The 20,327-nt window shown below is 42.6% G+C and overlaps 1 protein-coding gene across 4 annotated transcripts in view; it reads left to right on the top strand.

Annotated features, from left to right (window-relative positions):
* The window catches only part of nrcama (neuronal cell adhesion molecule a), a 405,372-nt gene that overhangs the window by 62,383 nt on the left and 322,662 nt on the right, over positions 1–20,327 (top strand). For all 4 annotated transcript variants that reach the window (XM_060839991.1, XM_060839992.1, XM_060839989.1 and 1 more), the window contains exon 2: positions 7,887–7,985. The gene's annotated coding sequence lies outside the window, so the exon portion shown is untranslated. The remainder of the gene's footprint in view (positions 1–7,886; positions 7,986–20,327) is intronic.

Below are 20,327 nucleotides of genomic sequence, written 5' to 3'. Positions count from 1 at the left end.
TAGGGTGAGAGGGGAAACATTTAAAAGAGACCTATGTCCTCTAGTTCTGAACTCCCCCATCCCAGGGAAAATACTTTGTCTATTTATTCTAACTATGCCCCTCATAATTTCATAGACCTCTGTAAGGTCACTCCTCAGCCTCTAACACTCCAGGGAAAACAACCCCAACCTGTTCAACCTCTTCCTATAGCTCAAATCCTCCAACCCTGGCAACATCCTTGTAAACCTTTTCTGAACCCTTTCAAGTTTCACAACATCTTTCTGATAGGAAGGAGACCAGAAATGCATACAATATTTCTGTAAGAAGCCCAGCAATCACTTCCGTAGCTTCCACAGAATTCTCGGATACACCTGATCAGGTCCTGGAGATTTATCCACTTTTATACATTTCAAGACATCCAGCACTTCCTCCATAATACAGATATTTTTCATGATGTCACCATCTATTTCCCTACATTCTACATCTTCAATGTCCTTCTCCACAATAAATACTGATGCAAAATACTTGTATAGTATCTTCCCCCCCCCCCCCCCCCCCCCCCCCCCACCTTTTTGTCCTTAATGTATTTGTAAAGACCCTTTGGGTTCTCCTTAATTCTATTTGCCAAAGCTATCTTATGTCCCCTTTTTGCCCTCCTGATTTCCCTCGTAAGTACACACCCACTGCCTTTATACTCTTCTAAGGATTCATTCGATTTATCTTGTCTATACCTGACATATGCTTCCTTCTTTTTCTTAACCAAACCCTCAATTTCTTTAGTCATCCAGCATTCCCTATACCTAGCAGCCTTTCCTTTCACCCTGACAGGAATATACTTTCTCTGGATTCTCATTATCTCATTTCTGAAGGCTTCCCATTTTCCAGCCATCCCTTTACCTGTGAACATCTGCTCCCAGTCAGCTTTTGAAAGTTCTTGCCTAATACCATCAAAATTGGCCTTTCTCCAGTTTAGAACTTCAACTTTTAGATCTGGTCTATCCTTTTCTATCACTATTTTAAAAGTAATAGAATTATGGTCGCTGGCCCCAAAGTGCTCCCTCACTGACAACTCAGTCACCTGCCTGCCTTATTTCCCAAAAGTAGGTCAAGTTTTGCACCTTCTCTAGTAGGTACATCCTCATACTGAATCAGAAAATTGTCTTGTACACACTTAACAAATTCCTCTCCATCTAAACCCTTAACACTATGGCAGTCCCTATCTATGTTTGGAAGTTAAAACCCCCACTATAACCACACTATTGATTAGACTTACAGTGTGGAAACAGGCCCTTCGGCCCAACAAGTCCACACCGACCCGCCGAAGCGAAACCCACCCATACCCCTACATTTACCCCCCACCTAACACTACGGGCAATTTAGCTTGACCAATTCACCTGACCCGCACATCTTTGTGACTGTGGGAGGAAACCGGAGCACCCGGAGGAAACCCACGCAGACACGGGGAGAACGTGCAAACTCCACACAGTCAGTCGCCTGAGTCGGGAATTGAACCTGGGTCTACAGGCGCTGTGAGGCAGCAGTGCTAACCACTGTGCCACCGTGCCGCCCATCAGTATTATTCTTACTGATAACATAGATCTTACAAATTTGTTTCTCAATTTCCCTCTGACTATTAGGGGTCTATAATGTAATCCCAATAAGGTGATCATCCCTTTCTTATTTCTCAGTTCCTCCGAAAACCCTTCCTCAGCAAATGTTCCAGTTTCTTACTGTCATTTCAGTGAGATTGAAGAAATGTTACAGAGAAGTGTACTTTTCATTAGTACGCCAGAAGATTGTTGTGATCACACAGAATTATAAATGTTCTGACATTTTTAGTGGCTTTGGAAACCTGCTGTGCCTTGTGTCTTTAGCTCTGTTTCAGGCTCTTGAACTCTCTTCAGTGCTGTGCTAACTCTGAAGGTGGTGTCCCACTGGTTTTGGGTGTGTTTGATTCTTCCCTTGACTCCCTTTTCCCAGTCATTAGGAAAATTAATTGGCAACTTGTGACACTAAGTGCTCTTCAGGCTTTTGTCTTCATTTTGTTTTGCTTTTGAGGGGTGGATGAAAATCACAGCATGCTGCAGGAAGACACATCCTGTTTGGCAGTTTTTATTTTCCATGTGTTTGTGCACAAGTGGCTGCAAATTCAGTTTGCATCCTTTAATAAACGAACTGGGCCAGTTCCAAGTCGATAGTTTCTGCAATAGATAAGTTTTTTTTTGGCAGTGTTGTGAAGAAAAATTTAGTTTACAGAATGACATTTTTTTTTGTTGTTGGTGGTGGTGGGAACAGTGTGTCTTTTCCCCAGCCATTTTTCATGCAGTTGAATTAGAGACCCTTTTATCCTGAGTCTGACCAGCGCCCAAAGTCTGCTCACTGTCGTCCTGTTGTCTTTTTCTAACTCTGGATTCAACCACAGTAAGTGCACTGTTAATGCATGAAGCAGGGCGCCTGTATTAGTTATAGAGATGCACAGCACGGAAACAAACCCTTTGGTCCAACTCATCCATCGCGGCCAGATATCCTAAATTAATTCTAGCCCCATTTGCGACCATTTGGTCCATATTGCTCTGAGCCCTTTCTGTTCATATACCCATCCAAATGCCTTTTAAATGGTGTAATTGTACCAGCCTCCACCACTTCCTCTGGCAGGTCATTCCACACACGCACTACCCAAGCGTGAAAGAGTTGCCCCTTACCTCCCTTTTAAATCTTTCTACTCTCACCTTAAACCTAAGTCCTCTAGTTTTTGACTTCCCCCACTGTGGGGACAAAAGATCTTGGTTGTTCACCCTATCAGGTCTGCGTTTTGCAGTTGTTATTTCTGGTGCCCCAGTCGACGTCAACTTGTCCATTGGGTCTGATTCCTGTTTTCCTTCCTAGCAACTGATGGTGGCTTGCTGTGCCCATTTCAAAGAGCAGTTGTGATTCAACCACATTGCAGTGGGTCTGGAGTCCCATAATAGCCAGGGCCATGTAAAGATGCCCTTTCCCCAAAGGATATTTCTGAACCAGTAGGGTTTTTCCAACAATCGACAGTGTTTCAATGTCATCACTAGACTCTTAATTGCAGATTTTTATTAAATTATCCCACCATTGGCCATTGGGAAATTAGAATCCCAGACTGGGTCTCTGGATTAAGAGCTGAAAATGTGTTGCTGGAAAAGCGCAGCAGGTCAGGCAGCATCCAAGGAACAGGAGATTCGATGTTTCAAGCATAAGCCCTTCTTCAGGAATCTCCTATTCCTTGGATGCTGCCTGACCTGCTGCGCTTTTCCAGCAACACATTTTCAGCTCTGATCTCCAGCATCTGCAGACCTCACTTTCTCTGGATTAAGAGTCTGGTATTAATACCATTTGGCTATTGCCTCCCCTGCAAACTTCAGATTAGGATATCATTTATCGATGTACCGTAGACGCGCTCAAAGCCATAAGGACAGACATCTGATGGGAGTATTTGAAGATGGGGTTCTGGGAAATACATGAATAGGTTTGTGGTGTTGTGGATCTGGTCAGTGAAAGGGTGTTTGAAAACGTGGCAGTGATTTGCCAGGATTGTGGAATGACAAATTGGTTTGTTTTGGGGGAGGGGTTGATGAGGGGGACAGATAGGGGGCAACACCTGGAGACAGCTAATCAGTTACTAAGGAATTAGAGGCAAACATGGTGGATCTTGGGGGTTGTGGGGGTGCTGTATGGGAATGGGATTGAGGAAATGTGGACTTATAACTCAGAGGTCATGAATGGAGGCTATGAAAGAAATGAGGGAAAGATGTAGGTTCAGGGATAAGGCAGGGGAAATCTTAAGAGAACATTTGGGCCCAGTGGACTTGTGGGAAAGGGATATTTCTGGCAATGGCTATAATTTCAACATTAGTGACAAGTAATCTAAGGAAAATCAAACAAAAAATCAGTTGTGTGCTTAACAATGCATGTTTTCACGTCTTAGTTACTAAAATGTTGGATGTGGAAATAAAGCTGTGAGGTGATCAGAAGCTAGAACTTCTGGATAGGTCTGCCCATGTGAAGACTCTACGAAACAGTAATAGTTTTAAGAAGTTGCAGAGTCATTTTGACAATGTGAAAAGATGGTAAATTGCTTTCCCTTTTGCAAAGTTACTAGCTGAGACACTTGAGTACAAAATTTGGAAACACTGTCAATAGCGGTGTAACTTCATAGCTTGAATTACAGACAGGGATTTTCCCGATTCTCTCGGTTTGACTTGAAGAGTAGGCTGCATAGCTTGGTGTATTTGGCATAGACCAATGAACGATGGCACAGAGGGGCCATTTGGCTGAACTAACCTCTGTTGATGTTTGACTTTCATGTAGAAGAAAGCTCTTTGGCTGGCTCATACTGTCTGGAGTAGCTCTTTGTTAAACTTCTGCAGTTATAATTTCTCATTCAAGTATTTTATCCTAATCTGTTTTGAAAGTGTCTACTAAATCTATGTCAACTATTCTTTCGGGTTATCCACTCCAGATCTTCATAATTCAATATTTTCTGCTGTTCCTTTCGGGGTTTATTTGGCTAACACCTTTAAAGTCGTGTCCTCGGTTATAGTGACCTTTTTTATATGACTGTCAATTGGTTTTGAGAGAATAAGTAAGGAGAATGAAATAACTGCATAGAGGCCAGTATCCTGTGACTTTTACTTGTGCACAGTACCCTGGTGGTGGCCAGCCATCTTGGAGTCTCTCCTGGTTCTATTGGTCAGTCAGGGCTTTCCTGATTGGCCCAAGTTAACGACCCTTTCACCCTATCGTAGTCAAGGAGAACCACCTAGCTCCAATCACTGTCACCTGACCCCGACACTATATGTATTTCAGTTTCTAACAAGCCTTCCAGCTGGTCTGAGGGGCCGGGTATGTTTTGCTCCTGCCCCATTCCTGATGAAGGGCTCTGGCCCGAAACGTCGAATTTCCTGTTCCTTGGATGCTGCCTGACCTGCTGTGCTTTAACCAGCAACACATTTTCAGTCCTGCCCCATTTGCAAGGCAACAGCTTTCAGGTGATCCACATCTTTGTTCAGGCGCGTACCACCTACCCAAGCTCTGTCAGTCATGGAATCTGCCCGCAAGGATCCACGTAGTCGATGAGGTCCACCCCTAGTTCCACTTGCTACAGAGAAACAATGTGAGCATGCCCAAAACAAAAATCCAAGAAATTGCTGGAGAAACTCAGCAGGTTTGGCAGCATCTTTAGAGAGAAAACAGTTAAGGTTTTGGAATGATGTGTCCAAGCTGGAACTCTGAAAGCAGTCCATCACTCGAAACAATTCTCAGGCACGAAGCGCAAATCTGATAATTATCTATGTATATCTTGTATATACATTTGTTTTAAAAATCAGGAAAATAAAGATTGGCAGTTACTCTTGGGTTGAAAGTTAATGTCTCTGTAGCATGAAAAGATATTTAGAAATATTTTTAAATGTTTGTACAATTTGAGTATGGATTAATTTAACCAGATTTCAAATAGATTTTTCTCGGCGTGAGATCAGTTCCTCAGCAATAGCTATCACAATACAAAGAGCAGTTATACCTGTTTGAACATCTGTTTATTGGCTCTCCAACAGAGGTGGTGATTGTTTTGAGATAGGACACAATTTCATTAGAAGCAGTTTAAACAAGATTTAATTGACCAAGGGTAAGACAGGTTGAGCCTGAATCCATTAGAGTTTAGAAGAATGAAGATTATTTTGAGAGATCAGATCCTGGCGGGAACATGAGGATGGATGCTGAAATCATGCTTCCCTTCGTAGGTGAGTCTGGAAATAGGAGACGTAGTTAAAAATGAACGGTTTTAAATCTGAGACAAGAAATTGTTTTCTCAGTGGGTTGTATGTCCGTGGAATCTTTTCTACAGAGAACAGTTGAACGTTTTTAAGGATATGTTAAATTGATTCTTGATGGTGAAGGGAGTCAGTGGATAGACGGGCTGGACAGGGAAGTACAGTTGTGACCATAATCTGATCAGCCATGATCATATCAAATGACAAAGCAGGTGTGAGGACTTTGCTTGGTCTGAATTCACTTATTTTTATTTGGAAATGGGAGAAGGCAGAGTTCTTGTGGTTTTATCTGATTTCAGTGATTGCTAACTCTGGGTGTACTCCATTTCAAAGGTTGAAAATAGACACCAAAACTTTGCCAACCTGTTAATTAGGACCCAGTTTAGTAAGATTTATTCTGAAATGGTTTAGACTTGTTTCTAATTTTAATCAGTTTGACCCTTGTTTCTGTCAGACATGAACACAATTACCACCGTGCAGTCTGCATAAGAGCTGGACTGAGGGACACACTGTACTGCACACTGATAGACTCTAACATTTCCTTAACTACCAGTTTGAGGCTGACTGGACTGTGGTTCCTGGTTTCTTCCCTTGCACCTTTTGTTAAATTATCGGGTGGTAATTTGCAAGCCTCCAGTCTGCAAAGATAACTGCAGAAGTACTTATATTGGAATTTTGGAAAATGATCATGTCGATCATCTACATCATCGCCACCTTTGAGAATGTTATTTCTTATTTATCTGTTCTGATTACGGGAATCTGATTGGCTCAGTTGGCTGGATGGCTGGTTTGCAGTGCGTTGTGATACCAACTTCAGCACAAGTCAGTTCCCTCTCTACTTGAGGTTATCATGAAGGATTCTTCCCCTCAACCTCTCCCCTGGCTCAACCATCAGGTTAAACCAACACCAGTCGTGTCTCTCTAATGCGAGACCAGCCCCAATGGTCTGGTAAGATTGTGGTGATTTTATTACAGTTCCAGTCTTGAAATTCAAAAGGTTTGCATTGTCTGCAGGAATGCAAGTAATTTTGCAAGTTAACGGTCACTACAGGGAATGTAACCAGGTTTATGGTTTAGCAGGAGATATAATTATTGCTGACTCAGTGCACTAGAAATGACTATTTGGTTTGCCATGGTGGTCAGTGTTGATCTCGTCGTCTTCTCAGCTGTACCAATGAAGACCTTAATGTAGAACATAGAACATAGAACAATACAGCACAGAAGAGGCCCTTCGGCCCACGATGTTGTGCTGAACATTTGTCCTAGCTTAAGCACCTATCCATGTACCCAGTTTAGTAAGATTTATACTGAAATGGTTTAGACTTGTTTCTAATTTTAATCAGTTTGACCCTTGTTTCTGTCAGTCATGAACACAATTACCACCGTGCAGTCTGCATAAGAGCTGGACTGAGGGACACACTGTACCTTTATAACTCTGAGCTAGTCTAAAGAAAAACCAAAATGCATTGTTCTGACATTTGAACTCAAGTTGGATTCCTGGGGGCGGCACGGTGGCTCAGTGGTTAGCACTGCTACCTCACAGCACCATGGTCCCAGGTTCGATTCCAGCCTCAGGTGACTGTGTGGAGTTTGCACATTCTCCTTGTGTCTGCGTGGGTTTCTTCCGGATGTTCCGGTTTCCTCCCACAGTCCTAGGACGTGCGGGTCAGGTGAATTAGCCGTGCTAAATTGCCCATAGTGTTAGGTGCATTAGTCAGAGGGAAATGGTTCTAGGTGGGTTATTCTTTGGAGGGTCGGTGTGGACTTGTTGGGGCGAAAGACCTGTTTCCACACTGTAAGGAATCTATTCTAAAACCGAAAATGCTGGAGAAGCTCAGCAGGTCCAACCACATTTGTGGAGCGAGAAGTGTTCTCTGAATGCACCAAATTTGTGAACTCCTCAGAACAGACATTGTTGCTGTCAAGTACAATTTGTCACCTCCCTTTCTGAAGAAGAGTCATATTAGATTTAATTCTGCTTCTCTCTCTGTGGATGCTGTCAGACAAGCTGAGTTTCTGTAATACTTAGTATTTTTATTTTACATTTCCAGCATCTGCATTACTTTGCTTCCATTGCTATATAACATAAATTGGACTTTGCAATTTTGCAGGTATCAGAGAAAGATCCTGGTGGAGAAATTAATTGCTGAAACTTCCTCTGCGAGTGCACCCAAAAAAATACTGAAGCCAATATTGATTTTCCATTTGAGGTCAGTTAACTCTATAATGCATTTATTTAATGAGTTATCCAAAGAGCACTGACAGCAGTAGCTTTTTAGGAACAACAGAAGACTGTATTACCTTATCAACCGATAAACATCTTGACATTTAAGCCTCTATACCTTGAGAAACTGTAATGCTTTCCCACAACTCATTCAATTTATGAAAACCTATTTAAACCATATCTTTAAGACAAGTTTGAGAGAACGGTAAGAAATCATCGCTATTATAGGATGGCTGAATGAATACAGTGACCTGATCATTTTTGACAATATTTTAGGCTATTTAAGTGAATGTTAAGCATTTTCTTCTAAAAGAGAGACTGGTCGTAACCCTTTGATTTTCCTGTGGTAAATGTATCGGGACCAATGGTACAAAATTAACAGTTTAAGATGCTACAATGTTGATCGCAAGTCTATGGAATTTGTACCGAGTGACAGCACAAACAGTTACAAGTGATGTTAAGGCTTTCATTCTTGCCATTAGCCATTAAAGATGCCCATCTTCTCTAACTGCTAGTGACAAATAGTCAATAGGATGAGGAGTAGGAGGACTGCTGGGCCTAGGGTTTCAAAAGCAACGCCATGTGGGATATTTGATGCATTGGATGTAATTTCCCAACACCGCTTAGATTCAGGAAATATACCATTTGGTTTGTGAAAAAAAACAGACTTCTCTTGTTTTTGACTTCTCTCAGCAGACTTTCAAACTCAGTGACATTTTGGAAAGAGAAATATGCCTAATTATCGGTATAGCCAGGTGACACACATTGGTCAGTGCAAAAAAGGTTTCCTCTAAACAAAAGAGATGCATTTGTCATTTGTTATCAAACTGGAGGCAGTTTACTGTGTGCTGTACCCTCGAATTGCTGAGTCTTGTGGCATTTGAGGTACAGATCGTACTGCCTTGCATATCTATTTAACTTTGTAAAGCCTATTAGCTGTCATAATCCTCTTTTGTGTCACATCAAGGTTTATTTTGGGTTCAGTTAGCATTGCTTAATTCCCAGTGCGAATGCTAGTATGATTCATCTGCTATTTCAGCATTGTACATCTTGTTTGTTTGTCATTTTCCAACAGATAAGAATGTTAATAGTTTCTTCAATTATAGAATTAACTGTATTTTAAAAATATATTTCATTGGTTTTTAATGCTTTGGGATCATGTGAGAGTGGGAAGTGCAATAGAAAAAGTGCTTTTTGTTAGTATAAACAAAGGGTATTGATATATTCATGTGTAAATGTTTGCTGGGGGAGATCAGAGTGAATTGCACTCTACACTCTTCAAATTGAGCCTTACCGTCATCTGAATGCACCGACTGAGTGAATTGCACCAGAAGCCCTCTAGTACCTCACCATTTCCTACTGTTAACTCAGACTGTAGGGATGGCAGCAACATCTTCCACTCCTATGTCTTATGGTCTTATCTGTACTGGAGCAGGTTTTGCAGCCTACTCTTAACTGTTCTTGTTCTCTCTTCTGGCGAGCAGTTCTCATGCAACGCAAGCATTGCCACTCAGAAGGGGAGAATATTGACAAAATAATAAATATTCAAACTACTCTTCCTCTGGCCTTTCAAAAAATCTCGTCTCCTCATTAATGAATTAATTAAGGTGCATATGGCACCTCCTTCTCTGTGCTTAAGAGGTTAAAGGTGACGTGCCCATCTGCATGTTGCAAACCATGGTTTCTCGGAAGTATCTTTGACCTGCTGCTTTGACAGGGTTCACACATTGATCCTGTGTGAGTGTCAGCAATAACCTTGGGTCAAACCGATCACGTTTAGGATGTTCCTAACTTGTGTGTGGCACTCTTTGGTGGTGACTCCATGTGGGATTACTGCTGTGATTGAAGCACAATGCGTTTGTTATGTAAGTTAATAGAATTTGAAATTAACTGTCAATTTAGTTTGTCCATGGGATGGCAAAGCCAGCATAACCTTTACAAAGGGGCAGTTTGTCAACCTGTGGTCCCAGGACTTTGTTGAGGCCATTTGAGGTCGGCTTCTGCCTTGCCATGTTTGAACACTAAAACCCTGGAGATTTACAATAGGCACATTTCAACATGATTGCTTTGTTTCCTTAAATATTCTTTCATGCAGTGTGTGGTGGGAGTTACCTCCAATGGCATGTCTTAACTGATGCATCAATGTTTTTCTTACCCTGCCTAATAACTAAAGCTAGGCATTGATATATTATTGAAAAATCCAACAGATGTTGATTGCAACAGTTATATACAAGCGCTGCATTCCTCAAGCACCTGAAGTGTCTGGGCTAACACAAAGCAATTTGTTTGTCACAGAGAGACATGTTTACAGTGAAGAATTGTGCTTCAAGTGATCAGAGGTAAGGTAGAGGCAATTGATTATTGTGAGTAACACTCTCTTAAAGTTTTAGGATATATTGACCATGAGACATAAGCATTGTCCATCCTGAAAATTCCACAATGTCAATGTGGTGAGCCATTTTCTTTAACATGTGCAGTCCATATTGGGAAGAAATGCCACCAACTACTGTCATGACGGGAGAGGGGTGCTCTTAGAAGTTCAAAAAATCATGAGGGGTATGGATTGAGTGAATATCTTAGGTCACTTCCCCAGGATGGGAGAAGGCCAAAGCACAAGGGCAAAGATTTAAGGTGGGAGGGGAAAAATTAAGAGACCTAAGGGGCATTTTCTTCATTTAGAGGGTAGTGCATGTATGGAATGAGGTGTCAGAGGAGTTTTGGAGGCTGGTACAATAACAACATTTAAAACACATCTGAATGGATATATGAATAAGAAGGGTTTCAAGACATATGGGCCAAATGCAGGCAATTGGGATGAGATTAATTTATGATATTTGGTTGGCATGGACGAGTTGGACAGAAGGGCCTCTTTCTATGCTGTACATCTCTGACTCTCTTTTGACTCAGCTAGAGTAAAGGAGGTGGTGACTTAGTTCCAAGTGAGAACAGTGTGTGAACCGGAGGGAAGGTTGCAGCTAGTGCTGAGGTGGAGGAGGAGGAGCAGGGAAGAGGAGGAAGCACAAGAAATGTCAGATCTAAGGTAGGATCTTAAAATTTGCTTGGAGTCTTCATCACCCAATCCCTCACCTCATCCAGTTAAATAAACTCACCACCCTCCTCAAATATTTTTAGAACTAAGGATGAAAACTTTTCAAAGACAATTAACCAAGCCACATTTTTTAAATTATTCAATTGGTTTTCTTTTGTGTTGCTCAAGCTTGCATTCAGATGTTTGGTCTTCAGGTTGTGGAGATTCCAAATTGGTCCTGGAGTGTTGACAATCCAAACCCATTGTTCTCCACACAATAATAGAGTGATTCAATGTGACAAACAATAAAGGAACTAAAATGACGAAGAGCAATCTATCTTTCAAAAACTCCTCTAAATTGATCAAAAATAGCTGACTAGTGTAATGTGACTCATAGTTTGTTGGCCTTCTATCACAGCCGACCTGTTCTTGTGCTTTCAGATTGGCACTGAGATATTGCAGACAATACAGGCAATCTGAACTTTCTCTTTGTGTTTCTGAGCTTTGGCAATTTTTCTGCGCCCATGAGTTTGTTCATCAAGTCCTTGACTGCAAATTGAAGTTAAAATTTCAGTTAGATGTTTTTTAAGTGGGGATAGTGCTGGCCAAGTTGGAAAAATGAAAGCATTAGATTGAAGGCCAAGGATGAAGTAAGTTTTAAAGTAAAATCTCAACACTTCTGCAAAACAATAGCCACATGGAGTTACTCCATCGCTTTTCAGTGTCAGGCCAGGGAAGATTCCTGCCCTGTATTAGTATGGGAATGATCCCTGCCCCAGGGGGAGTGGGGAGGGGGAGGGGAGGGGGAAGTGTCATGGAGTGTTATGCGGAAACAGACCCTTTGGCCCAACTTGTCCATGCTGACCAGATATCCTAACCTCGCCCTAGTCCCTTTTGCCAGCACTTGACCCATATCCCTCTCAACCCTTCCTAATCGTATACCCATCCAGATGCCTTTTAAATGTTATAATAGTACCTGCCTCCACTATTTCCTCTAGCAGCTCATTCCATACATTGCACCACTCACTGCATGAAAACTTGCCCCTTAGGTCCATATTGTCTTTCCCCACCCACCTTACACCTGTGCCCTCTCGTGACCCTGTCCATTTTCCTCATGATTTTATAAACCTTGGTAAGGTCACACCTCAGCCTCCGACGCTCCCTAGAAAATAACCCCAGCTTTTCCCTATAGCTCAAGCACTCCCACTCTGACAACATGCTTGTCAATCTTTTCTGAACCTTTACGTTTGACAACATCTTTCCCAAAGCAGAATTGAATACAGTATTTTTAAAATGGTCTAACCAATGTACTGTATAGCCACGACATGACATTCCAATTCTTGTACTCCATGCACTGACCAATAAGGGCAAACATGCCAAATGCTGGCTTCACTGTCCTGTTAGTGGGAAATGTCTGGCTTGAGTTTCAGTCCAGGACAAAATGTGAAATTTAGCAAATTTGGAAGACCAATTCCATTCCCAAGCTAAAATCTGAGTTCTGTGGTAATTTAATCTGTTCGTATAGTGATCACATTATATCTTTTAATATGCTATAAAATAACTCATTGCAATCACCCACTGTCCAAACTCTTTCCCCCAGTTGAGGTAGAAAATGCTCTGTGTCTTACCAAAGCTTACTGGAAAGGCAGGACACGGACATCATGAGCCTGGGATGGCCATCATTGTCAGAAAGGAGTGAAACCAAGAATCCAAGTGTGTAACAAGGTGCTAAACATGGATGTTGGAGATGATGTGCCAGGGACATAGACTCAGAACCATGGAATCCTTATAGTGGGGAAGCAGACCATTCAGCCCATTGAGTCCATACCAACCCTCCAAAGAGCATCCTGTCTCCATTTCCACCCTACGCCTGTAACCCTGCATTCCCCATGGCTAATCCACCTAACCCACACATGCCTAGACATTATGTAATGATTTATGGTGGCCAATTCACCTAACCTGCACATCTTTGGATTGTGGGTGGAAACCGGAGCACCCGGAGGAAACCCACACAGACACTTGGAGAATGTGCAAACTCCACACAGACACACACAGTCCCTGGCACTGGGAGGCAGCAGTGCTAACTAGTGAGCCGCCGTGCCACCCCAGATAGCAGGGATAAGAAGTCAGAATGGACAGGGAGGGAGAGGCAAGCAGCTGGAAAGAGGGCAGAGAGCTTGGATATGGAGATTAGGGGCTAACCTGGAAGCAGGGAAGCCTTTATCATAGAATGGAAGTGCTGAGCTATCTCTCACACTGCATTAAGTAGTCTCTTCCAGGATTTTAAACCTGCAGTGTTGACCTAAATCTCCTTGTGTGCCAGAATACGGAGCAAACTAACGAGCTGTCAGGAGAGTTGAGGGATATGTTTGTTACACAATAAGGTACAAGACCGGGAGGTTTCTGTTTACACTTCAATGACTGTAGGACACATTCTATAGCTTGTAAGCTCTGATCTGCGGCTCCCTGTTTAATATGTCACCAATATCTGGCTGCCTTTTTGTCTGTGATACACGAGAACAATTCCCACCCCCACCCCCAAAAAAGATCTGACAGTTCGGTCCACAGGGGCTTTTGATCACAAATGCCCTTTGTTTGCTGAGTTTTAGTTGAAAGTGCCGTTTCAGCTCGAGGTAATAGACGGGTAAACAACTACGGGCAGCCCAGGTCCTGCCCCTCCCCAGGTTCAACGTAAAGTGGCCGCAGCCCCTTGTGCCGCCCCCATTCAAAGCCTGCGATCTCCCTGGCTTCAGAGAGGACGCTACCTCAAGCTGCTACAATTTCGTTCCCATCGCAGCTAGCTCTTTAACATTTGAAAGGGGGCCACTCCAGCATCGGTGTCTGTGTGTCACGGGGCGGGATGTTGAAAGGTTTGATGTTAATGGGACTGTGGCCTGAGACACAGGGGAGTCTTCTGATCCTACTCTTGTCTGTACCATTGCCAACCTTTCAGACTGATGCACCATATAATGCTGAGGTGATGGTGCTCTAATTAACGGTTTATTGCACTGCGGATGAAAGCATCCATGCGGGCACTGGAGGTTTATGAAGCTGTGTGAATAATCCATGTGAAATGTGGTCAGTTAATTATAAACATGCACTAGGACCTGATCTCATTAAATCCTTTTATTAACTTTGAATTACGATACCTACAGTTGTTTCTTTTCCCCTTTTAAGCAGACTTTCCTCAATTTTTAATGCTTCTCTTGGTTAGATTTCTGTCCTGTCCCCTACAGCTCTCAGTGGCCTTGCCTCAGACACTATTGTACTGATGGTTTTCGCCAGTACCATTCAGTTACTAGTCCTGTGATGCAAACATATCATCACTGGGGCAGCATGGTGGCTCAGTGGTTGGCACTGCTGCCTTTCAGTGCCAGGGACCTAGGTTCGAGTCTACCTTCTGGAGTTTGCAAGTTCTCCCCGTGTCTGGGTGGGTTTCCTCCGGGTGCTCCGGTTTCCTCCCACAATCCAAAGATGTGCAGGTTAGGTGAATTGGCCATGCTGACGAGAGTTCTGTACGTTAGGTAGATTAACCACAAGAGATGGAGGGTAGGGGGGACCTGGGTCTGGGTGGGATACTCTTTGGAGGGTCAGTGTGGATTTAACGTGGGCATTCTACATTGAAGGGATCCTGCGATCTGATGATGTGTGGCACTAGCTTCCATTTGTTCACTTTTATCTGTCCGGTCATAGACAGATAAGTGGGAGTGGCATCTCATTCTTTTCCTGTTCTTCCCACATCCACCAATAGCCACCTCCCATTTCTCATTGCAATCCTGTCTCTCACTTGCTCACTCCTTCAGGATATTCTATTCCCACTCAGAGACATCCTTGAACCTGTCACCTGAGAGACAAAGCACCATCCTGGAGTCTCACCGCCATATCTATGCCTTTCTGTGCTCCTGATTAAACAATCCCTTATCACAACCGCTTGCTGACACATTCACCTCCCTGCTGGAGGAGAGTGCCGCTGGACTGGCTGTTGCTGCTGCTTTCTTCTGGAGAGGCCAACACTCGCCCCTCCCCTATTGACATCCAAAATGGCACACTTGTTTGAGGGGGGAGTGGCCACAGGGGCCTCCTACACTACCTGCCCACGCTTAATTAACTGCACCTAAACTTTTATAGGTATGTTTAGAGTGTGTTTGTGTCTCAAAGCTGAGAAAGAATTGGGGGAGCTGATATATCTTTGTAGGTGAGTGACAGAGGGTTTCGGAAGCATCATTTTTAATGTTGTCTACAATTGAGGAAATTCCTGAATGACACTTTTTTGCCATCATGGATTTCCATGCCATAAAATTGTCCCTTTGTTGCAGTTATGCTGAAAAACACTTGACAATTTTGCCTTGTGATTGTGTTTCAGTCCATGAATAACTCGAACCCATGTTTTAATCAGAGTTCAGTGGCAGGCTGAAAACATTGCTTCACTGAACTCATTTAAAGTTCTTGTTTTTGTGTAGTAAGTGAGTTTGTTCCTTTTTAAACACAGAAGGAGCACATGCCAGGCTTGGTTACAAATGTGTTGTTTGATGTGCATCCAACTTTATTAATAAAAGACTAAATGAGGAAAATTTGAATGACAAGGTAGCTCACCATTAGCAGCGAACAGCTCAAAGGTTTGATCCATCGTTATTGTCATCAGAGTTATGATAACTCAACGCACCAGTTTAAATTAACAGCTGCTTACAATTAATTTTGTTTTCTTTTTTAGTTTTGATGAGCAGATTTAATAACTTGATGCCTGATTCCACCCAAAGCTCTTGATCAGGTTCACTGAGGCCTTATTCAGCAGTTAGCATTGTTGATAGCATCTTGGCTACTGCATTGTTGGGTCACAGTGTTTCCATTTTATTCCGATGTTCAGTTCAACAAAATGCCATGGTGTTGGCGGGGAGCCGTGGTTCTTTTTACTGCACTTTGTTTTTCTGTGACGGGTATACTGGGTGAAGCCAGACTCCTCCTGCCTCTGTGGCGGTGGTGGTTGCTTGGGTTAATCATTGGTCTCTGCTTTTGAGGTAATTACTTTTGATGTGTTGTTGCTGTTCAAAGGAGGTGAAGTATTTTACAGGTCAAAGTAAATGAGGAGGAGGAATGAAACAGTTGGCATTTTTGCTGTGCCGTTACTAGTCGACTCCAGGGCAACGTGGAACAAAAGAGCAAATCATAGAGTAAAGAGTCATCTATATACAACACATATAAGGTTTCTCTTTTCTGAGGATGGTGAATCTGTGGAATTCCTCACCACAGAGAGCTGTTGAGGTTGGGTTATTTAAGTATATTTAAAGCTGAGCTGGACATACTTTTAATCAGTAAAGAAATGGGAGACAGCAAGAAAGTGGAATTGAGGATGGATCAGATGAATCCTGATCTCCTTGAATAGCAGACTTGATGGGCTGACTAGTCTAATCCTGCACCTCCCTGTCATGATCTTGCACCTTCGCCATTTCAGAAATACTCTACCCATCTTTCCCTCCTCCTCCTGAAATGGACATATGATATTCCATCTGCCATGCTCTTGACATTTTTCAAAGGCTGTCCAAATGCTTCTGAAAAGTTTTATATCTTCTCTGCAACACACTTTCCTGCTTAGCTTTGTTTCATTTGCAAATTTGGGGATATTATATTAGGTCACCACGGCTAAATCATGGATAAGTGTTATAAGCAGGCCCTAGTACTGCTCTGTACAATTCCTCACAAGTCATCGCCTACCCAACGTGAGAATAATCCATTTATTCTCACAGTCTGTTTTCTATCAATCAGCCACATTCTTTAAATTTACTAACCAATCTCCGGTGTGGAACCTTTGGAAAAGTGTTTCTGAAAATTTAAAGATGCTACATTCATCAACTTTATTGACTTTATTAGCCATGGCTCAAAAGAGCTCCAAGTTTGGCAAACAAGATATTCCATTCGCATCTGCTGACCGTGCCTCTTCATAGCATTTTGATCCATGTGTTTGTTCATTACCTAAGACTAAGGAGTGACCTTATAGAGGACTGTAAAATCATGAGGGGTATAGATAAGGTAGCTAGCCACCAGCTTTTCCCCATAGCAGGGGAATCTACAACTGGAAGGCATTGGTTTAAGATGAGAGGGAAGAGATATTAAAAGGGTCCAGAGAAGCAATTTTTTTCAGAGTGGTGAGTGTTTGGAACAGGCTGCCCGAGGTAGTGGTGGAGGTAAGTATGATTTCTTCATTTAAGAAATACTTGTACAGGTAGATGGATGGGATAGCTATGGAGGGATATAGACTAAATGCAGGTAAATGGGGCCAGTTTAATTGTGAAAATTAGGCAGCATGGTCAAGTTGGGTCAAAGGACCTGTATCCATGCTGTAAAGTACTGACTCTATGACAATCAGGTCCTTTATGAAAGACTCTAACATTTCCTTAACTACCAGTTTGAGGCTGACTGGACTGTGGTTCCTGGTTTCTTCCCTTGCACCTTTTGTTAAATTATGGGGTGGTAATTTGCAAGCCTCCAGTCTGCAAAGATAACTGCAGAAGTACTTATGATCATTTTCCAAAATTCCAATATGTCGATCATCTACATCATCGCCACCTTCGAGAATGTTATTTCTTATTTATCTGTTCTGATTACGGGAATCTGATTAGCTCAGTTGGCTGGATGGCTGGTTTGCAGTGCATTGTGATGCCAACTTCAGCACAAGTCAGTTCCCTCTCTACTTGAGGTTATCATGAAGGATTCTCCCCCTCAACCTCTCCTCTGGCTCAACCATCAGGTTAAACCAACACCAGTCGTGTCTCTCTAATGCGAGACCAGCCCCTATAGTCTGGTAAGATTGTGGTGATTTTATTACCGTTCCAGTCTTGAAATTCAAAAGGTTTGCATTGTCTGCAGGAATGCAAGTAATTTTGCAAGTTAACGGTCACTACAGGGAATGTGACAAGGTTTATGGTTTAGCAGGGGATATAATTATTGCTGACTCAGCGCACTGGAAATGACTACTTGGTTTGCCATGGTGGTCAGTGTTGATCTCGTCGTCTTCTCAGCTATACCAATGAAGACCTTAATGTAGAACATAGAACATAGAACAATACAGCACAGAACAGGCCCTTCGGCCCACGATGTTGTGCCGAACATTTGTCCTAGCTTAAGCACCTATCCATGTACCTATCCAATTGCTGCTTAAAGGTCACCAATGATTCTGACTCTGCCACTCCCACAGGCAGCACATTCCATGCCCCCATCACTCTCTGGGTAAAGAACCTACCCCTGACATCCCCCCCATATCTTCCACCCTTCATCTTAAATTTATGTCCCCTTGTAACAATCTGTTGTACCCGGGGAAAAAGTCTCTGACTGTCTACTCTATCTATTCCCCAATCATCTTATAAACCTCTATCAAGTCTCCCCTCATCCTTCGCCATTCCAATGAGAAAAGGCCTAGCACACTCGACCTATCTTCGTATGACCTATTCTCCATTCCAGGAAACATCCTGGGAAATCTCCTCTGCACCCTCTCCAAAGCTTCCACATCTTTCCTAAAGTGAGGTGACCAGAACTGCACACACTACTCCAAATGTGGCCTTACCAAGGTCCTGTAGAGCTGCAACATCACCTCACGACTCTTGAATTCAATCCCTCTACTAATGAATGCTAATACACCATAGGCTTTACAAGCTCTACCCACCTGAGTGGAAACATTCAAAGAGCTATGAACATAGACCCCAAGATCCCTATGCTCCTCCACCTTACTAAGAACCCTACCGTTAACCCTGTATTCCACATTCTTATTTGTCTTTCCAAAATGGACAACCTTGCAATTGACAGGGTTGAACTCCATCGGCCACTCCTCAGCCCAGCTCTGCATCATGTCTAAGTCCCTTTGCAGCTGGCAACTGCCCTCCTCACATCCACAACTCCACCAATCTTCGTATCGTCTGCAAATTTACTGACCCATGCCTCAATTCCCTCTTCCAAGGAAGTGTACGTTCATGGCTATGCCTTCAACCACCTACTGTACTCCCTGTACACCAACGACTCTGTCCTTAGCTCTAATGTCTGAAATTTACAAAATAACACAAACCTTCATATGGTTTGAATAAAATCTCTGGTTAAGGCTGTGGCATTCTCTTTAAAATGTATGTCCCTACTTTGCAAGATCAAAATAGGCTGCTTCAGGGCAGATTGGCTCTGTTACTGACCGACTGTAAAATCAATAAAGCAATGGGCAATCCTGCTAAGGAAGTAGAAATGGGAAAGCAGGACCACCAATAATGGGCCTGTGACTGATAGGAACTTTCCAGGCCATCTTATGAGTAATTGTCACAGGCTGCAGCTTTTCAGGCCATGGTTTAGCATCACTGCCACGTGCTCAATCTTTTGAGTGAAAGATAAACAAAATAAATCCCAAATTCAACACGGAATTATGAGAGAAACATCCTCGCTCTCTGTGCCCTCTGGGAGTTAAAATCTGTATGTTTGACGGCATAAAGTCGAGAATAACCTCTCAAGAATTCTGCCTTACCACATCTTACTCCCCTCCAATGGATCGTTGATTTTTTAAAAAAAGAATGTCTATTACTCTCACCTACTTTCAGTCATCTGTTTGCATGGCTCCTTGACATGCATTGATGCTAATTTTGTTTTGATACTGTTTCTTCTGTGAAGCACCTTGGGATGTTTTTGTGCTTTGTAGATGCTAAATAAAACTTGTTGTTCAAACTCTGTGTATTTTGGAACAAAATGTGTCCATGCTTCCGAAGATGTAAGCACAGCCAGGACAGTTACAACTACTTTATTCACAATATTCTGGTAGTGTATTGTGGCTGGTCCGCGTTGACATTGTCCGGTTTGAACCTGCTAAAGGGAGTTCATAAAATAATGTAAAATATCCAAGACTTGCTTTGTATCTCTTGATGCTTTCAAGCACCTATGAATTTAGGCTTCTTGTGATTAGCAATGCCATAAAAATCGCACATTTAAGATAGATTTATTCCACTGTTTGAAAATGACTCTTGCTGTCATCCCACTGTTAAGTCTTTGGGGAGAATCAGTCTCTGGATTTGTCAGGTGTCTTTTGATGAACCACTTGGGAGACTGAGTGAGTCGGGGAGGTATTGTGCTCCCCAGCTGGGCCCTGAGAGATGACTTGCTGCTGAACAAATATCAAGGGGAAAGAAGGCATTTTCCCTTCCCTCTCATGCACTGCATGCTTCCCCACACACATTCCTAATATTGAGGTACTGTGTGTGTGTGTACACATGCTGCATGTATGTTTGTATGCATAATTACAACTCCAACACTAGTTCAGCTCCCTCTCTCCTTTGTTTGTTT

Source organism: Hemiscyllium ocellatum, chromosome 19 (genome assembly GCF_020745735.1).
Source record: "Hemiscyllium ocellatum isolate sHemOce1 chromosome 19, sHemOce1.pat.X.cur, whole genome shotgun sequence".
In the NCBI taxonomy this organism is placed as follows: domain Eukaryota; kingdom Metazoa; phylum Chordata; class Chondrichthyes; order Orectolobiformes; family Hemiscylliidae; genus Hemiscyllium; species Hemiscyllium ocellatum.
The sequence above is the reverse complement of the archived record's forward strand: the minus strand, read 5'-3'. Positions and strand labels throughout refer to the sequence as shown.